Genomic DNA, 14,363 nt, shown 5'->3' on the forward strand with positions numbered 1-14,363 from the left:
CTTGCAGAGGCAGGAGCCACAGGAGCTGTGCCAGGAGCAGCCATCCCACCTGGTGGGCAGTGAGGTCAAGGGCAGTGCTGGCCACTGACCTGGATATCCTGATCCCTGCCTTGGCTTAAGCCACCTTCCTGCCTCCAGGCCACAGCAGACAGCGTGTTCATCCTGCTAAGTGCTTCCTTTACTGCTTTTTTTTTCTTCCTTGTGAAATAAATTGTGGCTTGGCATTAAAGCCTGCGTGCTGAATGAAAGTGAAGTTCTGGCTTGTTTCTCCTGTCAAACACCTCATGAGAGTGTTTTCCTTGATGTTCAGCTGCTTGGGAGGAAGAGATGTGATCCTTTTCTTGTCTGCAACATATCCATGTTTTTTTACAGGTGTCTTCTGAGTGGTTTGTATGGACAACAAACACAGCAACTCTACAGCTGCACAACCCACAGCTACCCCAAAGTATTTTTGTCTGACAGGAATATTGGGATTGAGAGGTTGGATCTGAATGATCCCACCCGAAGCCCACCGAGGATTAGGGTGAAGATGCTCATGCAGGGAGAGGAGGAAGCACACTCAGAAGTGTTTATTATTGCTGTTAAATGACAAGCTCCCTTTCCTTCCCCTCCCCTTCCCTGCCATGGAGATAGGGATCTCTGCTGTGGTCCCTGCTGCTTTCTTTTTCCTGTGTTGATCCACGGTGAGACTTGCTGCCTTTGAAGGATGGTCTCAGCCCTGAGAGGCTTTTATTGCTGAGCCACTGACATTTGATGCAGAGCATGTGTCTTCCCCTGGGCCCATTGCAGATGCCCACTGTTACCCTGGCTAGGTTGCTTGGGCTCATGCACTGGTAATTATCATTACGGAAATATGAAACAAACAATTAATTTCATATTTAATAATTTTAAAAGGCAAGTGGAGAACTGTGTTTTCGTTCTGTTGTGTTCCCACCTTCATTAGCTCAACACAGCATCATAATATGGACAGGAACACAGCAGAGTGAAAATAATAAATCAGCCTCCCTACTGTATAGCAGAGTTAATGGATCTGAGTGGGTCAAGGAAACAAAAGCCTTTTGTCCTGCCAAAAGATCCTCCCTGACATTGATCTAAAACCCAAATATTTACTGATCTACAGCTAGGAGAGATGGCAAAATGGACAAAGTGTGCCTGTGCTAGAAATTGATTCCTCTGGCTGCTGGACCCACTCTTGTTCCTGTTGATTGATTCTGAGGATGTTTTCTGGTGCTCGGGGCTGCTTTCAGAAAGTGCTTCTGGTGCCCTGATGGGAAGGCCAGTTTGTGAGTAAACATCCTAATAAGCAGGTCCTGACAGATGGTTTGCTGCTCAAGCCCCACATAACCCTTCAGCTGGTGTCAGTGTCTCCCACAGATGTTTCCCAGGAGAAGTTCCTGGCGTGTTTGGGAGCTCTCAGCTTTCACAGCACGTCCGGCTGCATCCCAAGGAGGAGCCTTGGTGCTTGTTAGACACGTTGGAGCTGTGTCTTGGGGACAACAGGTTCCCAGAAACATTTTATTATCATATAGATAAATTTAGGCTCCCAGTGGAGCCTGTTGGTTGCTGAACAGGGTATAAGCAAAGGTGCCTGTGGCTGCTGCTGCTGTCACTTGGTCCATGAGCAGTGAGAAATGTTCAGTGTTACACAGAGCAGAACAAGATACTTTGTCTTTCAGTCCCTTTTGTTTTGGTATTGCTTCATCTCAATCTTTCCAGAATTTGTCCCCCATATTTTCTAGCAAATCACAGAATAAATGCCATTTAGGCAGCGATTTTTCCAAGTGAATCTCTCTTTTTCCCCCATTTCTTTGTCTCACTTTGCTGAACTGTTCTGAGCCCCACAACACTGTAGTCACAATATCAGCTGTGCTGTCCTCAGACAGATCAAATATTTCCACTAGATAGATAAATACAGAGATTTTACCTCATTCTCCTCCCATGGTGAGTTCATGGGACTGTAAGATTGTTCATACCATCTGTCTTCCAGAGCAGATAATTTAGATTTGGCTGATTTGTGTATCCCTGCAATGCTCCTGGTGGGCTGTACAGGATGTACAACTCTCTGCCCCTGACCTGGAGCAGCTGGAACTGGACTGATGTGCAGAGGCTGCTGTTGAGAGGAAAATGAGCTGTCCTGAGGGGTGTGCTAGGAAGGGACTTAAATAGGAGATTATGGTTTGGGAAAAGTTTAGTGTTGATGAGATTAGGCTGAATTCCTGCCAAAGCAGAGCAGAACACAACCAGGTAGAAATTCTGCAGAAGGGAATAGTGCTGCAGCTTGCACTGTGGGTTGTCTCAAGAGCTGATCATGGATCTTCAGCCTCTCTGCTGGGTTTCATGGGTTCTCCATCTGTGGATGCTCTGATGTTTCCTGCCTGAGATGGTCCAATGTCTGGGACACCCCAGGCTGGGAAGTGTGGCAGCAGTGAAATCCCCTCGTGCTGAGCAGCCTCTTTGGCAGCAGGCTGCCCCAGGGCCCTGGAAACCTGAACGGTGGAGGAACCAGATGGGTGACCAGGCAGGAAACTCAGCAGGTTTCTGATGTTTGGAACCCTGTGCAAGTTTCATGGGAACCTGGGCAAAATTGACTCACCTTGCTGAGATTTTGCTGAATTGGTGAATTCCTCTGAAATGCTGTTTTGCCTGAAACCTTCGAGCAGGTGCAGTATCTCCAGATATCTTTTGAAGACAGACAAGGCATTGCCCTGTGCTCCAGCGTGGGGCTTTGGGAGCCAAAGGCACACTTGCCTTTGCTACTGAGCCCTCTGCCAGCATTCCCACTCTCCAAGTGGTGTCGAGGAGGGAGGACACAGGAACTTGGCACTGATGAGTAAAGGATGCTGACAGGTTATTCTGATGCTTAGAAAATCATTGTGTTCTCATTGCACTGCACCTCATCCACCTACTCTGTCTTGTCCTGTAGACTATAAATTCTCCACATTAAATTAATTCCCCCATTTGTTTTCACAGCCTCTAGCTGAGTTTCCTAGGTGCTACCCTCATACAAACAATAATAAAGACGGCTCTGTCCTGCTGCAAACCACTTCTGAGGATGTTCCCTCTAATTCTCTTCCTTGTTCAGCGTTGTATCATTAAAAGGCATGAGGTGGTTAATTGGAGGCTCACAGCTTTTGTGACTGATGCAAACCAGTGCTTGTGTGTGTGTAATTGCTTTCTGCAAATGCTCAGGTGAATGCTTTAAAAGAAAAGAGGGAGGACACAGATGGCCAGGAGCAGAAGGTTCCCTGCAAAAGGTCAGTGCTAAAGGTTAGTGATAGGGCTGCCCCGAAGCTGGAAAAAAGAACCTAATACCTGGACAACTGGTGAGGAGCCTGGCTGGAGCAGGGCTTTGTTCCCTAAAGGGGGCTGCGCTGCAAGGAGATTGTACATCAAAGCTCTGGTAAGAAAACACAGCAGAGATCGGTATCACCCAGCCTGTGGCACTGGGGGAAATGGATTGGTTGACAAGTCGGAGGCCCTCTCTGGGCAGATGGCTGGGTAGGAGTTACTGGCTGCTTGCAAAATCTCGGAAGGAGCCTTTAATCTGCGTGTGATACTGTATGTTTTAGCGAGCATCTAGATGCTTATCTCGGCTGCATTAGTCACCAGGAGAGTCTGCTCTCAACCTTTTCTCTGCCATACCTCAGCTGCAGGCTTCTTCCCCCGGTTTTTGGAAGAGATGTGAGCTGAACGTTGTAAGATTTGTTTGGCTTCTTGTAATTTTGACAAGGAAATATAACAGGGACAGGTTTTCTTGGTAATGCTCTGCAGAGCATGTTTAGTTCTGCAGCTTCACATGTGCTGTGATAGACTTTCAGAGCCTTGCCCTGGGAGCCGGTGGTCTGAAAAGTCTTATCACGCTCCAAAACAAATAGTTCTGTCTTGAAGCCCATTAGAATAACAACTACAAAGCTTCTCCCAACCTGATGTTAAATGCCTTGCTGTGCCAAAGGTAAACAGGATCAATCACTCATCCTCCCAGGGACCCTCTGATGGCAGTCCATGAATCAAGCTTGGCTTTTGAGGTCATTTTTATCTGCCTTGGGGAGCACAAGCTGACCAAACTGCGGTCTTGCTCTGCATGTGCAGGCTGAAGAGTGAAGCTTGGGTCTGGCAGGGTGTGTTAATTAGGCGTATCCAGTGTAAATATATCTGTTATGATGAGGTCTGCAAAGTGGTGAGAGCTGGGCGTGCAGGCTCTGGCCACCTCTGCTCTCCTACAAAGCCAATATTGCCACCGTGCATCTGCTGGCTTGGCCAAACAACAGCTTGATGCTGCTTTTCCTCCCGTGCCTTTGTACCTGCGGTGTTTTGTTTGTCTTGCTTTGACTGTGCCAAAAAAGAGCTTAGCTCAGTGGGGAAACCAAACTCCCAGCAATGCCTGAAGACTACAGACGATGTAATAGTCTGGAGTTTTGTTAATCCAGACAGTAACACGAGCTCAGGGTGTTCAGCTGAGGTCCCCACTATAACTTTGCCCATCACCCAGTGAGATTTAGAGCCTACCAGGTCATGGGCTGTGTATGCAATTAAAAAGCTCCTTTCCCCAAGGAGTTCACAGTGCAGAGACAAAATATTAACCTCCCAATTAGTTTATTGTGGCGGGCTGGGGCACAGAAGTCGGTTATCCGGGGGCAGCCCGAGACCATTCATGTGCCATTGAACTTGGAAAAGGCTTTTTTCACGACATCTGGTTTCAATCAATTTGTCATCAATTCAGTGTGCTGGACTCATTTTCTGGGACCATTAAAGTACACAGCACTGACACGGGGTTGCAGCTGGAATCCAAACACGGGTATCCAGAGTCCTGCTACCTCTTGCTGGTGACTGTTTAGAGAATGAGAATCTAGTGGCCAGGGTCTTCTGAATAAAGCTGCTTTGTTCATTGGAGAAAGCCTCAGGCTGGGCCATCCCCTTGTGTTGTGCCATCCCCATGTGTGCCAGGACAGAGCTCAGCAGGGACCCAGCCCCATGAGTTGGGGGGGAGATCCATGCCAAGCCTTCTGGAAGTCTTTGGAAGGTTCTCCCTGACATGGACCACTCCTTCCCCAGCCTACCTCTGCTTTGCTCTTAGGGCTCCAAAACCACCTTCTTGTGCAAGCAGCCAGTCGTGGCTGTGACTCTGCAGTGCTGGAACGTGCTGAGAGGAGCCTGGTTCATTTAAATGTGTGGAACCACAGCTCATGCTTTTACAGCATATATTCAGTGAAGCAATGCCTTTATCTGCAATACTTAGCCTTTATCTAACATCTTTCAGTCTAAAGCTTTTTTTGAAACACAGATTAAGTAATAACAACATAGGATAATTGAGCGCATTTTTTCACAGTGACATAGTGATACTTATCTGTGGCTACTGAAAAGCAAGGATAATATACTTTGTCAGTGCTGTATTATCTTGCTTCTGAAACAGAGCAAGTTTGGCATTAAGGCTTAAGTAATTGAAACACAGCTCCTTGTAGCACAGCCTGTTTGTTTACAATAAAGCCTAATGCATCTTTCTAATGGACACTGCAGTGCCAGGAGCACTGACACGACCCCTCGCTCTGTGCAGCCTGTGAGGCCAGTGGTGTGTTGAGTCTGGGGTCACACCGTGCATGGATTGTGCTGGATGCACTGAGGAAAACCCATCTTGCTTCAGGAGGAGGTGACCTCCAGGATCAGGGTTTGTAATGCGTGCTTGTTTTTTGGATGTCAGGTGAAACGCAGTTCTGAGCATCACCATGGCTCCTGTGGGTAATTAGCTATAACACTGTTGTGAGAAGACCCTGCAAACCCACTGGGTGATTTTATTTGCACAGGAGGCCAGGTGGAATTAAATAACGGGCTGGCACGGCAAAACGAGCTGGACGCGCTTTGAATCCCACTGAGTGAGGAGGAAAACCTAAATTAACACCCCCTTCCAAGCCCTCAGACACACTGGACTCTTCCACAGCAAAACAGCATGTGCATTTTCCAGGAAAAAATGGAGGATCGATAGGAAAACACTTAGATTTAAATTGACTTGCTGTCCAAAGTGGTATTTGAGTCCCCCTTGCATTTGTTCAGGCAGAACATGATGGTGTGTCTCTGGATAATTTTCCACCTGCCTGTTTTGAATATCAAATGGAATCATTTAGCTGGTGAGCTGGAACGGTGCCAAATTTCACAGGACCTTTTTCTCCCGACTTCTGCTGTTTTTGTAAGTACTTAGACAGAATTATCTGAGCATGCTCCCGGCTGGCACAGGGTAAATGCTGAGCAACACAACATGAGTTGACTCTTCCACTCTTTGTGTGTCAACACAATTCGTAGCTAATATCAAGCAACAAGCCATTAGGACTCGTTTAGCTGTAATTCACAGGTTCTCAAAGGCCCAGAAGGGTATTTCATGTCATCTGAGCCTGCAGAACGACACCGACCCACCAGCAAAGTCATTTCAGACACCGAAAATATAGTTCACACCATTTTCTTGCTGGGTTTTTTTTCTGCAGTGCATCCTAGTGTGCATGACAACCAAATTGCTGAAATCTTCTTACTCTGTTAAGCATCCTCTAATAGGGTGGAAGTGGGGGGTTAATTCAGCAGGCAATGTGTTGCTTTGAAGTTGCTCAATCTATTAAGTGTTTAGCTGTATATATATATAAATGCACTGGATACAGCTGGAATACTGATGTCCGGATCCTGCCAGGCTCATCTCTTCCTTTCCTGTGCAGTTTGATTGGCATTAATCCTGAGGAAGGTACCAGTGGTGCTAACTGCTCTCCCGAGGGGAAAATGAGTATGGGCAGCCCCATCCTCACTTGTGGTTGGATCTCCACAGAGCAATAATTTGTTAGCTTAAAGCTTTTCTCTAAATGGGTGACAACTCTTCCTGATAAGCTGTGGCTGCCCTACATGAGACCTCAGACAGCAAATAAACAGTGCTGGCATCAGATAATTCTGTTTACAATGCTGTGGCCTTATAAATGTCCTATCTTTTGAAATGCAGTTTTTTTCATGGGTTATGCATCTCCCTGCAGTGACTTCATGTCACCTCGTAGTTCCTCAGTGTCCATGAAAGCTTCAACCACCGATCCTAGAAAGTATTTACAGGACTGCTGTTGGAATCCCTGGGACTGAGGGTTTTGGGCTTTCTGTGCTGACAGGCACTGACCCCAAGAAAACACTGCTTGGAGATGGCCTCCAAAACTGAATGACAGAACTGGGATTATGAGTGTGTAGTTTGAATAGAAGTGTGTAATATCACATGGTGGAAATTTAGAATAAGGTTTTAGAATACAGCAATATATAGAAAGCAAGATGGAGGTTTTATGGCAGAGGTTTCTTTTTTTTCACCTTCTTCTTCATGGATCTAGGTAGTACTTTTGTAATTGGATAAAAAATTCTGCATTGCAGGTCACAGGTTAAAAGTAAAAATAATTTAGGTGTTAATTCTTAATTGGACAGTTTGGGCATAAAAGACTTTGCAGAGAGAGATATCACCATTTTTAGCTTGCTAGCAGACTGGGTTTCTTTTTCTCGGGCTTTTGGGGGATGATTTATCTTTAATACTCCCTCATGCTCCTAAAACATCCACTGGAGTGCTGATGGGCAAACCAGAGCTTGCAGTCATTAAAGATGCAACATTTCTGGAAAATGCTTGCCTTGGTGGTGCCATGCACTGAGGGTGGATGTTGTGGTGATGAGATCCAACTGGGAACAACACAGATGTCCTCATGCTCAAAGTGAAAACCCTCACTCTGCCAAAGCCCTGTGGAGATTTCTGCTCACCCCCTTGAAAACACAGGCTGCAAACTGGGAAGATCACAGCATTTCGCAATTTGAGGGAAGGCCTGTGATTGGAAACCTCTAATGCTCAGGAAACCATTGAGCAAACAGGACTGTGTGAAATCACGGAGCATGCCGAGTGTGGAAGAGAAAGCACCAAAAAGCTGAGAGTTTTGAAACTGTTTATCTAGAGTTTCTTGTGCTGCCCCTCTTATCACAGCATCACAGCACCTCCCAGATGGTGAATATGTTTTGTCTTCTTGCCAACACCCTCACAGGGTTCCTATCCCTATTTTACAGTTAGGAGACCCAAGTGGAGGTGCTGAGCGATATGCCCAGTGGCACTTGGGGTTTCTGTGGCAGATCAAGGAATGAAGCTCAACTTTCCCATGCCCCAGGCTAATTCCTAAACCCCGTGGGATCCTCCTGGAAATGAGCAGAAGGGCTTAGCAAAACACAGCAGCATGTGGAAATAATGCTCCGATGCACTGTGGGGGAGCCCATCCTGGACTCCCTGTGTGGGCATCGGTCTTTTGGAGCAAGGAGATGCTGCACTGTGGGGATGGTGACAATGGCATTTGAATGAGCAGAATGGGGCTACCATCAAGAAAGGTTCGTTATCCCCACTAACAATGAATTATAGCACCGTGCTGGCCAGGCTGTGCCACTTTGGGGGCTGAAATGAGCTGCAGAGTGTGGCTCTTGCTGCCCATGCAGAACTGGGATTCAGGATCTCTCATGGCCTGGGGACAGAGCTGCATCTCCCTGGCTGCTGGCAGGTCAGTGGATTCTCCAGTGCTGTGTGCCCTTGAGAAGGCTCTGTCCCAGGAATCTGTTTGCAAAAGTTCACTTGGGATGGAACTGGCACACTTTGATCTGCCATTACTGAGTTTTGCTGAGCTCTCACTCCTCGTTACTATCCCACTTACATCTCTTGATCCCTGCTTTTCCCATTCCTTTATCCTAAAAAAAGTTTTAGAATCACAAAATATTGGTGCATGGGAATGAACAATATAGGGAGAGTGATTATTTAGTGTGTCCAGCCTATTACCTAATAACCACTCACTTCATTCATTGATCATGTTTAAACTATTTAAAATTGCAGCACCTGATAAATGTTACTAAACAGTGCCATGCCCATAGCTTGATTGCAATAATCCATCAGGGACGTGTTTCAAAATGCCACCATTTATCAGCAATTACCTGGAAAACTCGTTCTTAGTGGGAGTGCTGGGAAATTCAGTGTTGGATGCTGATCCTAAATGGTGACTGCACTTTCTTACTCTGAGCTGTACCTGTGTCCAAAGGCCCTTTTCAGGGGTCACTGAAATAATGATTAAACAGGCAGGCAGCCTCAGACTGAGGCTATGGCTTTGTCCAGGAGGGCAGGTGAGGCTGCAGGATGAAAGGAAGGTGCAGATGAGCACAGAGCAGCAATCTCCGCTGGCCGCCTGCCTGCTCCTCGCTGCTCTCCCGAGGTTTTGCTGAACAGGCGAGCTGGTGGAGCTGGTGTGCTGTCACTTGGGAATGCTGTCAGCTCCTCAAAACCTTGCTTTCTGAGTGCTTGCTCTCCATGCACAATCAGCGAGTTTCCAGCATGAGCAAAAAAAAAAAAAATTTTTTCATTGTCACTGCAAGGCAGCAGCGCATCCCAAAGTCCTCATCTAAGATCCCGGATGAGTGTCTCATTTGCATGTCTAACAAAGCCTTGGGTAATCACCAGGAGGACGCTGGACTCAGTTGAAAGACTTGGACGATAGCAGCAGGTATTTGGAAAGAGGCATCTGTGCAGGGTGATTCCTTGATCTGCCTCAGATCTGAGTTCGTGCGCTTCTCTTGCAAAAGGATGTTGCAGCAGCTTCACGACGCATCTGGAAATTCCAGATTTTTGTGGAAGGCATGGGACTGGGAGCTGGGAGGTCTGGGACACCCTACAGCTGTTTTTTTCAAGCATTCTTCTGTAGCAAAAGCAGTGCCAGGAGTGCAGGGTCTTGCCCGTGGAGCAGCAGAGAAGAGGAATAAGCAGGGGCTGCTCACACAGTGGAGATCACCAAGGGCCATCCCAGCCCAGGTCAGCCTGGCTCCTGCACCTTCCCTGTGACACTGAGCAGAGTCCTTGGAAGATTTCCTCTCAGCAGAACCTGCCACACTCTCACAGAGGTAAAGTAGGGAACGATCTAAATCTTTGCAGGGATTATGAAGCAGTCAGAACTCTGGCTGCAGAATCACCCTGTGGGTGAGAGGGCTTGAACAGGCTGACTCTGACCTTGAGATGCAAATGAAAATCAGCAGAGAAGATGGGTTAAGGCTTCTGGAATATGGGGAGGTGAGCAGACTGCAGTCCCCATAAAGAAAGATCCCTTTTCTGACACTCCACAAAGCACATTTCCATCTGAAGCATCATAATCTCTATTTCCTCCCAATCTCCTTATATTTTTAATCTCACAAGTCACAGGTATGCTTTTGCCTTTACCTGCCACTGTGTATCACTGGTAACTCATTACTCAGTCCCAAGGCGACTGCTCACATCTGGGTCAGGTCATTCTCTGAGTGTGGAGGTGACAGTGGTGTGGCCAGGAAACTCTCTGGACTCAATTTCCTGCCATTCCCCCTCACTTGGAAGTGTTACATCCTCCAGGCTGATCAGTGGACCCCAGCACAGATGTTCTTAGCTTCACAGACACATTTTTCACACCCCAGACCATCTAATTCCCAGCCATATGCTGCTTGTGCTTACTTTTCCTGATAAAATATCTCCCCAGTTTCTCTGTCCATGTTTGCTCCCTCTCTTGACTATTGAACTCTGAGGAAAGTCAAAGGGAGAAATCCCATGGGTGGTTGAAAATTTCTTCACTCTCCTTTTTAATTTTGATTTTCATCTCAGCAGGAGAGGTAGCAATCCTTAGAAACAACAATATGCCTTCTGCAGCATCTCAGCTTTTCCAAAATAAAACTGAAGGATTGAAAAAAATTGGTCAACTCTCAGTGAACACTGATGTTTGCTTTCACTAAAATATGGATACTTTCTGTAAGAGAACCTTCCTTTGCAAGTTTTCCAGGCAATGTCATGATGTGCTGGGAGTGAGTATGAAATCACAAGATCACAGAATGGTAATCATAAAATCACAGAATGGTTTGGGTCAGAAAGGACCTTAAAGATCATCCAGTTCCAACCCTACTGCTCCTTATCTGAACTATTCCTCTCCTTGCAGACTAAAAAGTCTTCTGTGGAGCAGAGAGATGGTAACTGTGCTGGGAATTCCCACCTTTCCTCAGAAAAACTCCTGTTCTTTCATCACCTCACAGGCTGACTTCAGGAGGGATTACTCTGACTTGAGCTATGCCCTCCTGGCAGTGGGAATCCTCTATTTCCATTATGAGTAAAATGAGCATTTCTAGGGGGATTGGTTTGAAGCAGGCATTGAATCCTCCTCCTTCCTGAGCCAGCTTTAATAAATAACAGGGTATGAGCACAAAGTGCTGAGTGCTTGTTGAAGGACAACTGAAGAAATATCTTTAAAAACCAAGCTGCCGCCATGGGTTTCACTTGGAGCTGCTTCTGGCCCCATGGTGTGGGCTGTGAGTTTAGCTGAGAGCAAGTGTGGCTTCATGATGAAGTAGTTTGCCTGGGGGACACTTCAAAATCCTGTGAGCTGACAATTCCCACAGCTGATTGTGCTCACTGAGCTGCTGCCCTGTGTGTGCCCAGCATCACCAGACCAAGAGAACGGCAGCTGTAGAGCACAGCTCAAGCTTCTCTCCCTTTCCTGCACTCCCCAGGCAGATGAGGAGTTCATTTTTATGGTACAGTCTATATTTTCCCTCTTCCTAAAGCACCTGGCTCAGCGGGACGTTGCCATAGCCCTGGGAACTCATGACCATTATAATCATCGTCGCACAGTTGTGTGACATAATGCTCCCTTAGTAATCAAACCTTGGGCTGCTTTGGGCACTGCTGCCTGACAATAATCACAGGTCGGTTTTTAAGTGGCACGAGCTCGGTTCTGGGCTGGTGCCTCATCCTGAGCTATTGCTGATGCCGTGGATTTGCTGCACAGGCTCTGCAGGGTGTAATCGGTGACGCTTTGTGGCAGGCTGGCAGCCCTCTGCTGTGCCAGGTGCCTGTTTCCAACAACAGTGGGGGGTTTTTCTTGGTTTTTTAAATTTATTTATTTGGTTCAGAATGACCTGTAATCAGTATTAATTCCTCTGAATGCTCCAGAGTGAGTTATTGCTGATTGCTGCTGTCTGACCCCGGTTAAGTCCATTTCTAGAAAACGCTTTGTGCGACTCTGTGTGCACAGCTGAAAGGAATGCAGCTTTCCCCTAATTACATACTGGTAATGCAAGAGGAGACATTTCTAGTTCTGCTTCTGAAAGTATTTCCTTTAAGCACTGATGAGCCAGTGATAGCAGTAGCCTCTGAAACCGTTCTGAAAAGGAGAGACAAGGCAGGATCTAATAGAGTTTCATCACTCCAAGCCTTTGCAGAGATTGTAGCAGCAATTGAGCCGTCAGTAAGCCACTGGGGATAATATCTTTAAAATGCTGTGTATTTTAATAAGATTAAATTGATTTGTGTCTTTGCCAGCCTTTTCAAAGCCTGTGCTGTATGATGGTCAGTATTTCAGGCAGCTCTGCATTGGGAAGCAAAGAACTGAAGATTTATATGTATAAACTGAAGAATACCAATCCTTTTTTTTTTTTTTTGTGCAATATACTGCCTTAGAAAGATACAAAAATCCCCCCTATAAGCAAGTCACATTCCCTTATCAGCTATGCCTTTCTGATTTTTATACAGCCTTTGTTCTGAGCTCTTTAATTTTATTTAGATCTCCTGTCAGAACCGTGAAGGCATTTCTTACTGTGGGTGCTGCAAGTACAATACATTTCTTGCAGAAGTGAGTTTAATTGTCAATACCATTTGTTACAGTATTAGTTAAGGAGCTGTGCATAAATCAAAAGGATTAACATGATCTCTCGGGTAGAATAGAGGAACAGAACATTATATTGCTCATGTATCATTGATGAAGAATATTTTCCCAACCTTTCATATACAGAAATGAAAATTTATTTCCCTAAAGTGAGTTCTTTTCTGTGTTTTCAAACTGGTAACACAATTTTTACCATTTAATCATTAAAAACGGTGTTTAAATCAGCACTGTGTTTTCTTATGGTAAATATTACTTTATTTTAATGTACTTGGGATGCTGTCTCAATGCATTTAACACTTCTCGAGTTGGGTGTTTTCATTCATGAATTATTCTCTCCAAAGCAATTAGACGAAAGGAAAAGAATACAAATGAGTTTATTGCTGTTCCTGAGCTGTGTTTTAGAGATAATCCTGTGTTAGCTCTGGGTGAAGGGCATTTGTGTGGACGTTTCCTGGACCTCAGCTGACCTGTGGTAACTGCTACTCATTACAGGGCAGCAACATCCTTGCCTGTGCAGTGAATATATTATTATGGAGTGACCTTCCTGGTTTAGCTGATCCTAGAGGTTAGGACACAACTTCTTGTGGCCCTGGAGCACCTTTATATGGAAGAAATTTTAAAGGGAGGTAATGCTTCACGTTAGCAAGAAAGGTCACAATGGAAATGAGAGTCAATTAGAGCTGGAGGACTTGGAGCAAAGGAGGCAGCTCACCTTGGAACAGCAATTCAAGGACAAGGTGGATTTTCCATCTTCTAAGCCTTTATGTTGAGCGTGCATATTTCCCTGGGGATGGGTCATAGCTCAGTCAGGAGTTGGGACTTGAGGCAGGAGCTGTGATACATCCTGTGCAGAAGGTCAGACAAAGCAGTTGTTAAGATCTTCCTGGGCCCTTGAAGTCTATAGATTCCAGTGAGAATTACTGCAGGTTCACCTCAGCTGGGCTTGAACTTGGGGCAAACTTTAATTGCCAAATACTGCATGTCTACAATACCTTAGAAATGGAAAAGGTACATAGTAGAGTTGCCCTATGGCTCATTTATAGCGTGACACATGATGCTGAACTCATGTTCTTCAGTCTGTTCCAGTTTACAGCATGACTTTGGTGTTAAACCAAGGTGAGGACTCAAGATTCTGGTTCTGTCACAAGGTTTCTTGTTCTGGGTTAAACCTTTCCCTTGGCTTCACCTGGGTATTTATTTTCCCAGTATCCAACATGATTCCAACAGATAACCACTGCATATAGACCACAGCTCAAGTAATTTCCTACTTTTACACCTCCAGAGCTTCTGCAAGGCAGTAAAAATTCCCAGAAATGTATTTTCAGTCCTTCTGATTTTCAGCTGTGCAGAAGCTTTTTCACTGAATCTGGCTTTAATTTGCATAATCTCTATAGTACAATTCAGTGGTATTTCAGACCCTAAAAGTGACTTGAATGGCACGTGAAATGTGCCTATATTTTTAAAGTACCGCTTAAAAATAACTTGTCATTAGGACTGTGTCCAAAAAACCATAGAATTTAAAAATAACTCTCTTTTAATGAGAGCAGATTGGCAGTGTTATAGGTTAGATTTATGCCTGTGTGACTCTGTGTGCCCTCCACCATAACCAGCCCTGGCTTTCTGAGATAACAGCAGGAACATGGTGCCCTTGGTCCTGTGGTGTTTTTCTCTCTGCCTTAGAAA

Source organism: Catharus ustulatus, chromosome 6 (genome assembly GCF_009819885.2).
Source record: "Catharus ustulatus isolate bCatUst1 chromosome 6, bCatUst1.pri.v2, whole genome shotgun sequence".
NCBI classification, from domain to species: Eukaryota; Metazoa; Chordata; class Aves; order Passeriformes; family Turdidae; genus Catharus; species Catharus ustulatus.